Below are 15,783 nucleotides of genomic sequence, written 5' to 3' on the forward strand. Positions count from 1 at the left end.
ATTGCGTAAAGGACACGACCTTGGTGGCAAAAATAGCATTCACAAGAAGACCTGTTAAAATTTTAAAGTTTATTTTTAACACTGATCCGGGCTTCGCGACGTAAAAGCCTGAGAGGGAACTTTCAACTATAGGATACAGTCCACCTGCGTCTTCCACACTATATCACCGCTTCTGTATACAATAAAATACTTCGATGAGAAATTGTTTTAATCCAGCTTGTATTGGAATTTATTTTATTTTTTCAATATCATTGGTAATCCGATTTACGATTTAGGTACGGATTCAGAGATTTGCCGAGAATTGTATTTGAAAAACTGAAAGAATGGGATGAAATAAGTGTATAATCTACCAGACATCGTTTCATTATATTCTGAACTAGCGCCCTTCCCGGCTTCGCTCGGGTAGTGGTAGATTGATGTTTTCAAGGATAATACGTATGCGTAAATAGTCTGACTACTAGGGATCAAACTTGAAAGTGGACCCTGCTGCAAATGAAACAAGGGAACCGCTCAGATAAGAGAGTTACGTAATCGAATGGTTCCGCCCTAAATTAAGACCACTTCATAGCATAGGCAGATGGTAGGCAAAAATAGCATTTCCATGGAAGGTTGACGTCAGGCCAGCAGATGGGTGTATAATAACAGCCGAATTTTCAAGATTTTAAGGTTATTTTTGACGTCGACTCTGGGATTGGTTGCGTCACAGCCCCAACGCGACCGAAATATGCGTTATGAAAGAGAAAGATACACGATTCAGATTAGTATTTTCAGCGACATTAACAACAAAATCTAACACTAAAACTTAACAATTACTAAAGTAGAAACTGTCGCAAAACTGGAACAACTATTATGTTCCTGAGTGTACAACATTTCAGCTGCAACTGTTGCGGTAAACACCGCATCAGGACTAAGATCTCTATTCTGAAAATAAAATGAACAAATAACACACCATTAGCGAATTACTAATAATTATATATCTATATATCCATATATCTATCTATCTATATATATATATATATATATATATATATATATATATATATATATATATAACTACTATCTATATATATATATATATATACCATATATATATATATACCATATATATATATATATATATATATATATATATATATATATATATATATATATATATATATATATATATATATATATATATATTTATATATAGATATATCTATATCTATATCTATATATCTATACCTATATACATATAAAAGAACAAGTGTTTAAGCTATAAACGCGAAATTTGGGCAGTAGCTTTAGGTTATTACGTAGTGGTCAGATAAGAAAGGAATTTTCTAAATTCGACTCCTAAAGGGGTAAAAAATGGGGGTAAATTAAGTTTGTATGAAAAATAACGAAAATATTTACTGATCTACTTGAAAATTGGCATAAATGAGGGTGAAAACAAATAACAAATAATCTTGCAAAATTTCGTCAACTAAAGATATGAGGAGACAGCTCAGCGGTAAACACCATTGAATTCACGTTGTTACTGTTGATGGTTCGAATCCTGAACTACAATTATTTTGAATTAAATCTAATTATCTCTATAGGGTGATTTTTGAGAAACATTTGTTATGGTTTTACCCATAGTTTTACTCGAGCGAAGCCGGGACGGACTGCTAGTTTTACTATATATATAACAATAGGAAAATACACACTCTGAGAACATCACAGCTGAAAAAGTAAAAGATGTATCTGAAGAAGGATAATCAACAATTTATCTGCAAAACTTTTTAGGTAGCGATCCATACTTTTAACATAAACAATCGAGGCTCGGAACGCGATGGGTCATCATAAAGTGGACATTTTTACCACTAACTTCAACCGCGCACTCTTCACCGGTAAAAGACCAGTGGAAATGGAGACTGAGCATCATAACGCCAGTGCTTTGAATGCAACCATTTTTGTATAAAATGGGTGACAAATTAACAATTTTAATAATGTTCCTCTTCCACATACATATAAAAAACATTACAGAAATAACGCCTAGGCTGAGAACAAACAACAAGCGAATCAAAAGAGCAAAGAAAAGAGCGAAAGGGAGAGAAATATCTATAACAATGAGCATTTTGGAGAAATAAACATGTTAAAGTACACAAAAGGCTTTATCGCTGAAAGCGATCACTTCCAAAAAACTTTTTGTAAAGTTTTATTTTCCCGTGGGCGTAATTGAGTGACAAATATAGATATTGACGGAATTGGATTTACCTCCCACATACTAAGGTACATCTTCTTCATAGTCGTATTTCTCATGGCTGAGGGTCGTGGTTTTTACGTGGAATGAAACACACATAACAATTTTCTTGGCATTATTAATGGAGTGGTCTTGGCCTTCTCCATTTCATACACAAGTTAATAAGAATCAACCAGTGGTGGTGTAATGGTTAAGACGTCCGCCTGTGGATCAAAAGGTCCCAGGTTCGAATCCTACTCGTGCCATATGAGTTTGTATACAAATCTGACTCATGTATGTTTGTGTTTTCATCGTCCACCACATGCTTCCGGTGAAGGAAAATATCGTGAGGAAACCTGCACACTGTTTGATTATTATTAACTTGTGTGTGAAATGAAGAAGACAATGGCAAACCACTCCATTAATAATGCCAAGAAAGTTATTGTGTGTGTTTCATTCCACGTAATTTTTCACTATATATAAAATTTTAACCGAAAAATGAGATGAAAGTATAAGTAAATGAGTTTCGAACCGTTGGTCTCAAGTATGTAGGATCTGTCAATAGAATTTTCAACTTCTTGGGTCATCAAAATCGGTTAAGTCGTTTTCGAAATATTCACAATTTTGTAAAATCTCATAAAAAAATATTGTATTCGCGAGGTCTACGTTCGCGGCGAACAAATAGTTTATATAAAAAGGTGGGTGAAAAAAAAAAGGAAAAAATTAATAAATTTTAAATCGTATAAGTAACAATTTAATATCGTATAAGTAACAATTGAAATTACCGGTAAATATTCGGTTTTTTAGCTACGCAATACACTGTTTTACAATTATTATTATTTTTTTAACAGAAAAGTAAATAAATTTTATTTCAAACATAAAAATACACATTTCCATTCTCAACACTTTAATTGAAATCTTAATGATAATAACGACATTATTTTGACATTAGTTGATTTGATTATGGAGTCTAACCCCATCTAATTCCGGCTTGTTAATTAATCTTGACATGTCTTGAATAGACGATTCCCGTCGTGCAAGCGTGTAGAAAAACGTAATTTAAAGATTAATAGTAGTAGTTACATTTTTTCTTAGTATCATAAAGCATGGTCGAAATTGGTTGGACTGGATTTTATAGACAATTATAACTGGATGTTATAAATATAATAAATGTTACGATTGTTTTCAAGTACTCAAAACTAAATTGCGATTAACCAGACAAAATTATAAAAGAGCTAACCAAGTTCCTCCTGGCTTCGTCTTGTTTATTTTTCATCCAAGAAGCTACCGCCTTATCGAAACAGGAACGTCTCAATAAAGCCATTATTCAAATACTTCAAAAAATAAATCAATCTAACGTAAACCGCGTTAAACTCGCGAAAAAGGGAAATATTGAAAAGCACGTCACTATCCCGGGCAGCGACACTAGCGCCGCTGCGCCTCTTTACCGCAGTCGCGACGAACCAACGCGTCGAACGCACGTATTTCTCCCGCCAAAAAAAAACATCGATTTTTAAACGTGTTGTGGTGACTTGTGTGTGTTGTGTAGTGACCCCTTTCGAAATTCAAATTGTGACGTGCGATAGTGTTGTGACAAATTTTTTTTTCGCAACCGGCGGCGTCTGTTCACGTGGATGGATGATTTTTACGTAAGTATTTATTTTTAAAATACGGAATTGCAATTTTATAATAAGTTTTGGAACTTTATAATTATGTATAAATTTACGCTTGCTCGTATAAATTGAAATTTCACGGAAGAGCAAGCAATTACCACGAAACTTTGGGAATTATGGCGCGCAATAAACTGTAAAATTAAGGGATTAAATCGTAATTTGTGAAATTAATTTTCATTTATTAATTAAAAATAAATTTAGGTGCGATTCATATATTTTTTTATTTTTATTTGATTTAAAAATATCGGTAATATACAATTGAAATTAGCCCTAAAGGTTCAGTTTTTAGCTTCGCAATACTATTTTACAATGATTTAAATACGTAAACTTAATACTTATTTTGTTTTGAACATTTTACTGGTTTCTTTGGAGCAGTCGTTGAGCGTCAGAGCTCAGGGTCCGCTTTCCTACTTTTTCATTTCCACTTCGAACAGACGTATTTGTAATACTAGAAGAATATAAAATGTTTAATATTCATAAACTTGTAGATAAGTCTTAAATCTTTAAAGCGTAATCCGTTTTCAAAGATCAAACTAAGCATTAATTTTGCAAAAACCTTAATTTACGGGAAAGAACATCAAAGATCAAAATGAAATAAACTTTAGAGAAAGCTAGGTGAGATTGTCCCATTTATCATTCAATATTGTGCCTTAAAATTTAGCATCTGAAATATCTCTCCCGTCGTATTGGTCTGCGGGGATTTCCGGTAACTTTTCAGCCACACAATACCGGAGCCCAGAGACCGGTTTTCCATTTTTTTTTTACTCCATTTCGTACGGTCTTCAGCATCCTTAGCTGTCAGACCATTGACACGCATATTGTAACATAATATGCGATAACATGTTCGTGATTACTCACGTTAAGGTGCACTATTATGTGAGGTTAAGCTGCAGTTAGAAGAGTGATCATGGAATAGTTTATCTGAAAACGATCGACTACACAAGGGCAGTTACTTAGGTTCTGCAAAGATACAGGTTAACGGGTCGCCGACACCATAGGGCTACCAGTTAACCCACACTCCAAACAGGGGGTCTCGGAGTCTTGTCCCCAACCGAGAAATAATAATAATAATGTTGCACTTAATAAGGTATGACTGTTTAATTTCTAAATAAAATATAAAATATTATTGTCTAACAAATACGCCTGATGGAAAATATTAGGAAAGTTCCAGCGTAGCTAAATTAGCTTCTTCATTGATTGTGACACTAGCGCCACCATCAAATTTTTACCAATTTATTTTATTTCTTAGAGAATAATAAATTAAGAATTTTAATAGAAAGTATTCTATAATAACTATTTATACTAGTAATAAGCTAAAGGAAGAAGGTCCGGTGAAGGAAAACATCGTGTGGAAACCTGCACACTGGTTGATTATTATTAACTTGTGTGTGAAATCGAGAAGGCAATGGCAAACCACTCAATTAATAATGCCAAGAAAGTTGGTGTGTGTGTTTCATCCACGTAATGACCACGACCCTCAGCCATGAGGAATACGGCTGAGAAGAAGAAGTAATAAGTTGAACTAAATGAAATTTGGTAGCCACCGTTTTCGATTTAGATAATTCTAACTAGGTAGGTACATTGTGTAATGGAAAACTTAAAAATTTCAAATATTTTTTTATCTATGTACCTGTAAAAACTTTTTTCATTAAGAAATAAAATAAATTGGTAAAAATGTGATGGTTGCCTTAATAAGTGAGCCAGGGGCTATTATTGTCTATGGGACTATTGTCTATGGTAAACTTAGTTTGAAGTTTAAGTAATTTAAACGACACTCCCAGATCTATACAGCTTTATAGGCACTTGAATTTAGCTCTTAAAAAAATTCAAATTGTGATTTTGAATCGAAAAGTGTAAACAATATTTTATAATTTTACAGAAATGTAAATTAAAATAGACATTTTCAGTCATAAAAAAATAAAATTCAAATCAATAATTCAGTAATAAGACTTTCACAGGGAATTTTTCATGTCAAATTTTATGTTATACTAGTAGCTAGTAGTTATGGCTTCGCTCGGGTAGATATATAATAGATTGTACGCCGAAATCTTCTTCAGGAATCAAACAATCTATTGTCAAAAACCGCATGAAAACCCTAGCTGTAATTTTTGAGTTTATCGCGAACCGATAAGTAGGAGGAAGGATAGTAATTTCTCAAAAAGTTACAGTCATTATAGGTATGTTATAAACTCGGTCACCGATATCAATAACGAAATTCATAGTGATCAGCCATTTTGGTTTGATTGTAACTCATTTCATTCCTCTTCATGTTCCGAGGTTACGTTAATCCCAGATATAACTATTGGAACTGGTATATTGAAAGATTTAATCTACTGATTGTGTTTTGGGATTAACCAGTCGGTTTAATGGGTTTGCTGTTGTTTGTTTTAACCACTGACGTATTCATAGCGTGTTAATATAAGTAGTTTAACATTATATATATTCATTTGCGCTTCATATTTAAACATCGTCAATAATGGAACACTATCTATTATACTTTTATCATGTTTAATATCAGTAGTAAAGTTTTAATGCGTCGAAGTTGAGAGAAATAATAAAAGTATTTTATTGGCAAGCAGGCATTACTTATTAGGTGTGCAAGACTGTTGTAATTACATATTAGTTAATTACAATAATTACTTGAAACAATGTTAACTATCTCCTCTAAGCAAATAGAGAACAAGCAGCGGAGAAAACTCCACTGTCTCATGTTCTATGTGAATTATGTGGTCTTTGATCTATACTGTTATTGTTATATAGAGGTAAGTATATAAGTTTGTATGTTTGGGACGAGTAATCTCCGAAACTAACGAACCGATTTCAAAAATTCTTTCGTCATTATTATTTTTTTTTTATTTTTTTTTTAGGACAAATCACACAGATTGACCTAGCCCCAAAGTAAGTTCGAGACTTGTGTTATGGGATACTAACTCAACGATACTATATTTTATAACAAATACATATATAGATAAACATCCAAGACACGGGACAATCAGAAAAAGATCATTTTCCATCATGACCCGACCGGGGATCGAACCTGGGACCTCTCGGTTCAGTGGCAAGAACTTTACCACTGCGCCACCGAGGTCGTCATTAGAAAGTTACATTATCCAAAATTGTTAATTCTGTAATTTATCTCAAAATTCCGACGGGAGCGCAAGGCCGGACAACATCTAGTTTTAACTTCATTCATAAAATGAACTACCTAATAAAATAATAAATAAAATGTAAAAAGTGGAATTTATTTCCATATTTACGCATGAAACATCGGCTACCGATGAAGGAATACGGTCATAAAATCTTACATATGACTTTACGGAACTAAAGTCATGTGTAAGATTTTATGACCGTATTCCTTCATCGGGAGCCGATGTTTGGTGGTTAATGGCAATGCATTATTGTGATAAGCAAAACCTGATGGTGAAACAGGATCGGCTCCCAACGAGGAAGCTGCACAACAGATTAAAATGACTACTTTTTGTCACGCTTTGAATACAACAAGATGTATTTTAAGAAAGTAAATCTTGTGCCAAATTTCATTTTTGTAAATATAATACCAACGCAAAGTACGCCATTTTGACTTTAAATTTCACTGGTGCAACCTATCTACAATCGTTATTTTTTGAGTGCGTGGTTTCTTTAATGCATGTATAAAAAGATCTAAATAAAAGAAAGAACATACCAAATATTTTGCGAAGACATTATTTGTTCAGAGCTGGCTCTTTGTGATCCCTTGAGACGAGGGCGATCGAAGGAATATTCCATAGACTATCGAATTCCATATGTCAGCAGAAATGGCGACCGAGCTCAGCACGGTGCCATGGTATCGAACCAAAGCGTTGATTTTCAGCTGGAACCAAGTAAAAAAAGTATGATAAGTGGCAAAATAATTAGTATATTGTCACACTGACATCATACATATATCAACGAGATTCGACCTTCTGGCAACTGTTAATTGACACGTTGACAGCCCCTTGCTTGTTCAGAAAACACAATATTTACCCTCAAAATAGCTGAATAAATAAGCTTTATATACTTTCAATCATAAATCTATTACGCAACCATAAATAATGTCATTTAATGTAACATTCGCGTGGCGGCCGACTGTCGACACTTTTTGATTGATCATTATTACAAAATAACTAGGTAACAGAATGGACTACCCTTTTCTGTCTTATATACCTATAACTCAGGTTTCATGTACTGAAAATTATACATTCGTTTTGGAGACGAGAGTTTCAATCGTGTGGGGCGCCACAAACTAAACAATCTAATTTAATATGTATTGCTTGTAAGATACATTGTGTTTTCATGCGATGGCCAAGTCGTTCTATTTATTTAAAACCTAAAAGATTTTTAATATTGATGTAATAATAACTTGCGTAATAACGACAGTAGTGCGTAATAAAGACAGAAGGTCTTTTAAGTAGGGACTAAATAAATTAATCGTCTTGGTATTACATGGATCTCACAACTTTTTACGGTAGAAAAACTGTGCCGCGCGACTTGGGTTTTTTACAGCATATTTTTGATGGCATTTGAAATTTCCCACGTCACTTCGGTTTACATGACAATATATTATTATGATAAACACAACCTGAAGGTGCAGCCCGGATCGGCTCCAAACGAGTGCTTTTTCAGGCGTTAAATGCCATAAGATCTTTCTGACGACAATAAAAGCTTGTGGTAAAAATCATATTTTTTGTAAAAAACTTGTTATAATTTTTAAAACTTGTTTACATTTGTTATCATGTGTTGTTAATTGTTGTTACAATGTTTACATTTTAGTCAAAATCAGTTATAAATTATTAAAGAACTCTAAGTATGGCAGAAAACAAAAATTTACACTTCATCAGATATTTACATTTTTTTTCTATTACATAAAGTGTTGATTATAATTTCTGAACATTGCAAATATCTGATGAAGGGTAAATTTTTGATCTTGGCTAAATTTAGAATTCTCTTTGACGCAGATTATCTACAGATTTGCGACGGTTCGTGGAATATTCCAAAAATAGTTTCAGAACACACATGTCGATTTCATTGCAAATAATGATTTATTCTAATGATATACCCAACTTTGTAGCTTACTATATATACTATATCTGTATGTTTCTATCTAAGCTACAAAGTTGGGTTACTGGTATCAAACGCAAAACCTCCTAAAGACTACTTGGGTACATCAAAACAAGCAACTTTTATTCTATGACTTTTCGTGATTCGTAGTTTTTTTTTTTTCTAATAAAAAGAGATATTTTATTTTTATATATTTTTTATATATTAGGACAAATCATAAAGATTGAGCTAGCCCCAAAGTAAGTTCGAGACTTGTGTTATGGGATACTAACTCAACGATACTATATTTTATACATAGATGCATATATAGATAAACATCCAAGACCCAGGCCAATAAGAAAAAGATCATTTTCCATCATGACCCGATCGGGAATCGAACCCGGGACCTCACGGTTCAGTGGCAAGAACATTACCACTGCACCACCGAGGTCGTCGATACAATCTATTTTGCGATTCTACACATCTTAACTCTATGTAATAGCCAAGCAACGCGAGACAGTACAGTAGCGTTATGTAGCGGAATCGAACATAGAGTTAACGTTTTATAGAAACGATATTAAAACTAAAAAAAGGAAAAATTTTGTATTTATTACGTTTAGACAAAAGTCGTAGAACAAAAGATGTTAGTCTCTATGTACCTTATGCACCTTTGGAAGTTATGCGTTAGAGACCAGTGACCCTATATATCGTTCATTTGCGACAACAGTGTGACATTTATAAATATTCAATTTTTTGTTTTATTGAAATTCAAACTCGCGATGTCGCGATCTATTTTTCGGTAAAATCGCGGTATTTTTTACTTTAAAAATGGCCGAGTTACGAGAGAATGAGATGCAAATATCACTGTATAGCACTATCTCACTCGGCGATGCAGTTAGCATCAAGACTGTGACAGCTCAGTTGTTGTCTGTTGTTGCTAGTGTGAAGTGCTCCCGGCTTTCGCCAAAAACGTGACATCACGATAATATCAGCGTTTTTGTGTGAAAAGTAAGTATTTATATCATTTCTTTCTTCCTTCAATAACATTGTACAACTTGTTATCACAGTGTTCGTGAAATTTTTAAAAAATATTAAAATTTTAGGTTATTGATATCACAGTTTTCTTGTAAAAAATATTAATTTCACTGAGATAACTCTTATTGTAACATTGAAGATGATAATTTGATTAAACGTTAGCGAAATTTAATTTGGGTTATTTGTAGGTGTGCTGATTTTGCCGAATAATTTTAAGTCAGCTTAAATATTTATTTCCACTTATTACACTGTATGTGCTAATAATATTATTTACAGATGGGGTCGAGGACCAAATTGATGTTAGAGTTAGCAAGAAAAAAAAAAGGATGATGATGGTTGCGATGTTGTTTCAAATGATACTCGTAACATGGATTCTTCCGATACTGAAGAGAATGAAATGATCGGTAAGTATGCTTCACGACTATTCCGTACTTTGCGGCTTTAGAAACCACTATCACTGACATCCTACAATAGATAGTCTATTGTATGAAGGATGTCCGTGTATTGGTTTTGCATCGAGAGTAAAGTCTTTGATTAAAATATCGGTGTAAACTTTATTATACTTATTCATCGATTTCAGAAAATTCAGAGACAATAATAATGCATTCTATTTTACATTGCAAGGCGTAAAAATAAGGGTTTGCAAGGACTTTTTTCGAAACACTCTGGCAATAAATAACCGACCTATAGAAACTGCTCTAAAGAAGAAAAATAAAGATACAAACATTTCTTTAATCAAAGATAAACGTGGGTGTCAGTATAACCATGCCCACGTAGATGTCGCATTGAAGAATGGTGCAAAAGGTTTCATTGAAGCTATCCCTAAAATTGAATCTCACTATTTACGAGCTAATTCAAAAAGACATTACATTGACGGAAGTAAGACTATTTCGGATATTCACAGAGACTATGTAGAACAATGCAAGACTAATAATGTTGGTTTTGTTAATTATATTATGTTTTATCGAATATTCACACAAGAATTCAATATATCTTTCTTTATCCCTAAAAAAGACACCTGTGAGTTTTGTGAGGCTTACAAAAATAGCACTGAAGAAGAAAAAGAAATGAAGAAGGAAAGTTACTTAAAACACCACCAAGAAAAACTTTTATCACGAAATGAGAAGGAAAAGGATAAGAATGATGATAATATAGTTGTTGCAGTTTATGATTTACAGGCAGTATTTCAGTGCCCTAAAGGAGAAATATCTGTATTCTATTACAAATCAAAACTGAACGTACTGAATCTGACAATTTACGATATTAAAAATCACTTTGTCGAATGTTATGTATGGGACGAATCACAGGCTCATAGAGGTGCCAACGAGATTGCCACATGCGTTTTTAAATATATAAAAAATATTTCAGAGGGTGGCAAACCAGTTGACGTTGTTTTTACTCTGATAATGCTGCTGGACAGCAGAAGAATAAGTTCACGATGGCTATGTATCTTTATTCTGTGCAGAACTATCCAAATATAAAGTCTATCACTCATAAATTTCTCATTAAGGGGCATACCCAAAACGAAGGCGACTCAGTTCACTCTCAGATTGAACGGCAAGTGAAAAGGCAGTTGAGATCTGGACCTATATATACCCCTGAAGGTTTCATAGGCGCCATAAAAGCTGCCAGAAAGAAATCTACGCCGATTCACGTCAACGAAATCTGTTATAGTGATATTTGCGATTGGAAAGCTGTAATAAGTAAAGTAAATTTCGTGCTTCAAAAGGATGAAGATAAAAATGCCATTAAAATTTCAGAGATAAAAGTGTTTAAGCTCCTGAAAGATGAGCCTGATACATTATACTTCAAAACTTCTTACGCTGAAGAATTCAAAAGAGCTATCATAACAAAAAAGAAGGTTGATCTTAACTTTCCCCTCAAGAAGGCTTTTGACAGAAAACCTGGTTTAGCTGAAAAGAAGAAAGAAGATATATTTTCTCTGCTGAATAGTAATCACATTCCTGAATACTACAGATCATATTTTGAAAGTTTGTAGCTTTTTATTAACCTGATTAATTAAGATAAGGAGTACTTTTTTTTGTCTGAAGACTGAATTAATATAGTTTTTGTTAAAAGTTTATTATTAGAATTTTTAATTTTGATATCAGTATTTTTTCATCTTTGATGATTCTGCTAACGTGCCATACATGATTGTGATAATTATTGTAAGCTTTTTTACTAGGCCAAGCTTAGTTATTGATTGACTGTTGAATAAAGACGAAAAGAAGTTATATGTGATTTAAATATGTGCCTTATTTTAATGTCTTAATTGTAATTGAAGATCTCATCATAAATATATTTCTAAGTAAAACTTGTTAAGTACTAGTTACCACTATTTTGATATTTCATATTGCTGTTATATTAAAGAAACATTTTCGTTATCAACGTTTTATCATTTCATGACTCAATACGATGTAACTTAGTTTATCATCTTCAACGTTACATTTCATTATAACACATCAAAAATCTTGCATATTTCAGGAAAATGGTGATAAGTTTTCTCTTTTTTTTTTAAACGTATAAATTATGGGTATTCTCTTTGTAAACATACGATGACTATACATAATTAATTTGTTCATTAGTTAACCTATAATACGTTCTAACAGAGTTAGGTCGTTCGAACAGTATTTTAAAAAATAAGACCGTTCAAAAGTTTAAAAGTTGTTTCCTGTAAAGTTGGGGTTTTTGAGATGTCACATTGTCGTCGCAAGTGAACGATATGTATATTATATTTCGGATAAAAAATACCAAAATATCTCATAATGATAAAATAGTACATTTTATCATTATGAGACATTTTGGTAAATTTTGGCAAGCTACGAACTAGTAACTAAGTGTTGTATTTTATAAAATAATAAGATTTTTATTGTAGTGTCAAGGTATTGTTACATAGGTACACTAAAAGTATTTTAAATTATATCTATTTTTACTATTATTTCTTTTATCAACTATCACTATACAGTATCAAACAAAATCGTCCACTGCCTTTGTTTGTAAGCTTCCTTTTTTGAAGTGAAAACTTCTTCAGTGGCGTGTTCACTTTTTGTGATGGGTAAGAAAGGTTCTCGCGTCAGGACACGTGACATCGAAAACACGTCAGGCGTCAACGATGCACAACGTTAATATTCAAGTTTTCACTTCTGCCGGCACTCCCGGAGTGCGACACGTTCTTGAAAAAACCACGCAACGGATTTTAATGCAGTTTTAACTGTTATTTAGACAATATTATTTTCGAAGGTTTTTAGACCTCGTACGAAGCTTAATGTGTCCCTTTCCCATCATTTCCATGAAAAACAATACGTAGTAAAAAAGCGTACATAATATTAAATCAATTGAAATAATATTCCAACAATTCTACATACTTAGCACAAAGGTAAACAAAAGTTAAAAACATATGTAAATAAAGCATTTCAATGCACGTATTTGTGAGAAACCTACAAAATATACTTCGCTCGGTTACTATGAAATAACTCAGAGAAATATTTAGTTTTTTTTTTTGTTTAAAGCAACGACTGAACAGCCTTGTTGGTAGCATTCAAAGAAAATAAATTTAACATCGCCTTTCATTTCCAAAGTAACTGGCAATCTACAAGATCGGTTTCATAACGTTTTTTTTTTTGAATGTAAATGATTCGCGTTCTATTTAAATGAAAGTAGTACTCGTAAATATTCAACAACTGAAGCTTTTGCGATAATGTTCACAGATAAATGAAGTTCACATTAACATGACATAAACTGTCTGTCCCTATGTATGCTTATATTATGATTAAAACTTTTAAACTTTTAAACATTATGATACAGATGTTTAAGCGAGTTTTTTTTTAATAGCTAGAATGATTTAAGAGGAAAGTTTGCGTGTATAATTTGTCCGGTTACTAGTTGTTGCCCGGGGCTCCCGTGGGTATTTTGAGATAAAATATAGCCTATAGCAATCTTCGATTCCCTTTATATTGGTGAAAGAATTTTTGAAATCGGTTCGGTAGTTTCGGTCGTTACAAACGCTTAGCTCTTTATAATAATAGTAAACATTATGGTGTTATCTGAGCGTAGCCGGGTCGGCTAGTTTATATTTAAAAATTACATCGTTTCAACATCGGATCGGACAAGGTACATAAATTATCACAAGTATACAATAATAATTATTGTAGATTATGTATAATTACGTATTATTAAACACAATTTGCCGGAAAGAAGCGACGGTCGTCGCCTGCGAACCGAATGATCCCAAGTTTAAATCCTACTCGCGCTACATGAGTTTGTATACCAGTCTGACTCATGTGTAGTAGTTTTCATCGACCACCACTTGCTTCCGGTGAAGGAAAACATCGTGAGGAAACCTGCACACTGGTTGATTATCAACTTGTGTGTATAGTGGAGATGGCAATGGTAAACCACTCCATTAATAGTGCAAAGAAAGTCGTTGTGTGTATTTCATTCCATGTGACCACGACCCTCAGCTACAAAGAATCGGCTATAAAGAAGAAGAAAACACAATTTGCTTATTATCCATACTAATATTGTAAAGAGAAAATATTTGTATTTTTGTTTGTAATGAATAAACTCAAAAACTACTGGGCCTATGTGATGAAATTTGGCACAGAGATAAGCGAAACCTTCATGAGTGACATAAGCCAAAGCGAGCGGCTAGTATACAAGATATAATTATTATGGAGTGTTTAGATAGGTTTAGTTAACATCAAAGTTGATTGGTGCAACCTACTCTAGGCTTAGGGTTTAAAAGAATTATAAAATAACAAGGAAACCATTAACACAAAAGCAATATATTTATACAAAAGAACAAGTGTTTTTTAATAATCAACATTCAGCCTCAACCATAGAAGCTATAAACGCGAAATTTGCGGCAGTAGCTTTAGGTTATTACGTAGTGCACAGATAAGAAAAGAATTTTCAAAATTCGACCCCTAAAGGGGTAAACATTGGGGATAAAGTTTGTAGGAAAAATAACGAAAATCTTTACTGATCTACTTGAAACTTGGCATAAAATGCTATGCAATAAAAATAATAAAACCCGTGTTTCAGGTTTTTTTTTAAATTTTACCTATAGTGTAGTTAATTGACGAATAATCCCATTCAAAATTTCATCAACTAAAGATATGAGTAGACAGCAGCACAGCGGTAAACACCATTGAATTCACGTTGTTACTGTTGATGGTTCGAATCCTAAACTTTAATTATTTTAAATTAAAACTGATTATCTATAGGATGATTTCTGTGAATTTTTATTATGGTTTTTCCCGAGCGAAGCTGGGACGGGCTGCTAAGTATACAATACTTGCGAGAAAAAAATATGTCATGCAATAGTACCCACTGCGCTGTGGGACCTAAAAAAAATCTCCACCCGGGCGAATTTCTTAGAAACTTCTCAACACAACTTCAGCCGTGTTAAATTTATCGCTCATTTCTCGGGGAATCCCAACTCTTTTTGATGTGATGCTCTCTGGAGATAGCACAGGGCTCGCGTAAGTGGCGTGGAATGAGTTACTGTGTTTTCTTTACAGAAAGCTAGTTGCAGCCCGGGGCTTCGCTCCCTTGGGCATTTCGGGATAAAAAGTACCCTATGTGTTGTGTCAGGTTATATTCTACCCGTGTGCCAAATTTCATAACAATCGGTCTATTAGATTTTGCGTCAAAGAGTAACAAACATACATACATAGGTACATACATAATTGCATCCTCACAAACATTCCCATTTATAAAAAAATAACTAAGTTGTAAACTTACACCCGAAAGTGTTGATGGTTTATTTTTTAACCCCCGATGCAAAAAGAGAGGTGTTATAAGTTTGACCGCTAA

At 33.2% G+C, this 15,783-nt stretch overlaps 1 protein-coding gene across 6 annotated transcripts in view; it reads left to right on the forward strand.

Annotated features, from left to right (window-relative positions):
* Nucleotides 1–3,652: 3,652 nt before the first annotated feature.
* LOC128677636 (zwei Ig domain protein zig-8-like) overlaps nucleotides 3,653–15,783 on the forward strand; it is a 145,127-nt gene continuing 132,996 nt past the window's right edge. For 5 of the 6 annotated variants that reach the window (XM_053758612.1, XM_053758618.1, XM_053758617.1 and 2 more), the window contains exon 1: nucleotides 3,666–3,852. The gene's annotated coding sequence lies outside the window, so the exon portion shown is untranslated. Of the gene's footprint in view, nucleotides 3,853–15,783 lie in introns of all 6 variants that reach the window. The other variant, XM_053758621.2, reaches the window with a different exon arrangement.

This window comes from Plodia interpunctella, chromosome 18, assembly GCF_027563975.2.
Source record: "Plodia interpunctella isolate USDA-ARS_2022_Savannah chromosome 18, ilPloInte3.2, whole genome shotgun sequence".
NCBI classification, from domain to species: Eukaryota; Metazoa; Arthropoda; class Insecta; order Lepidoptera; family Pyralidae; genus Plodia; species Plodia interpunctella.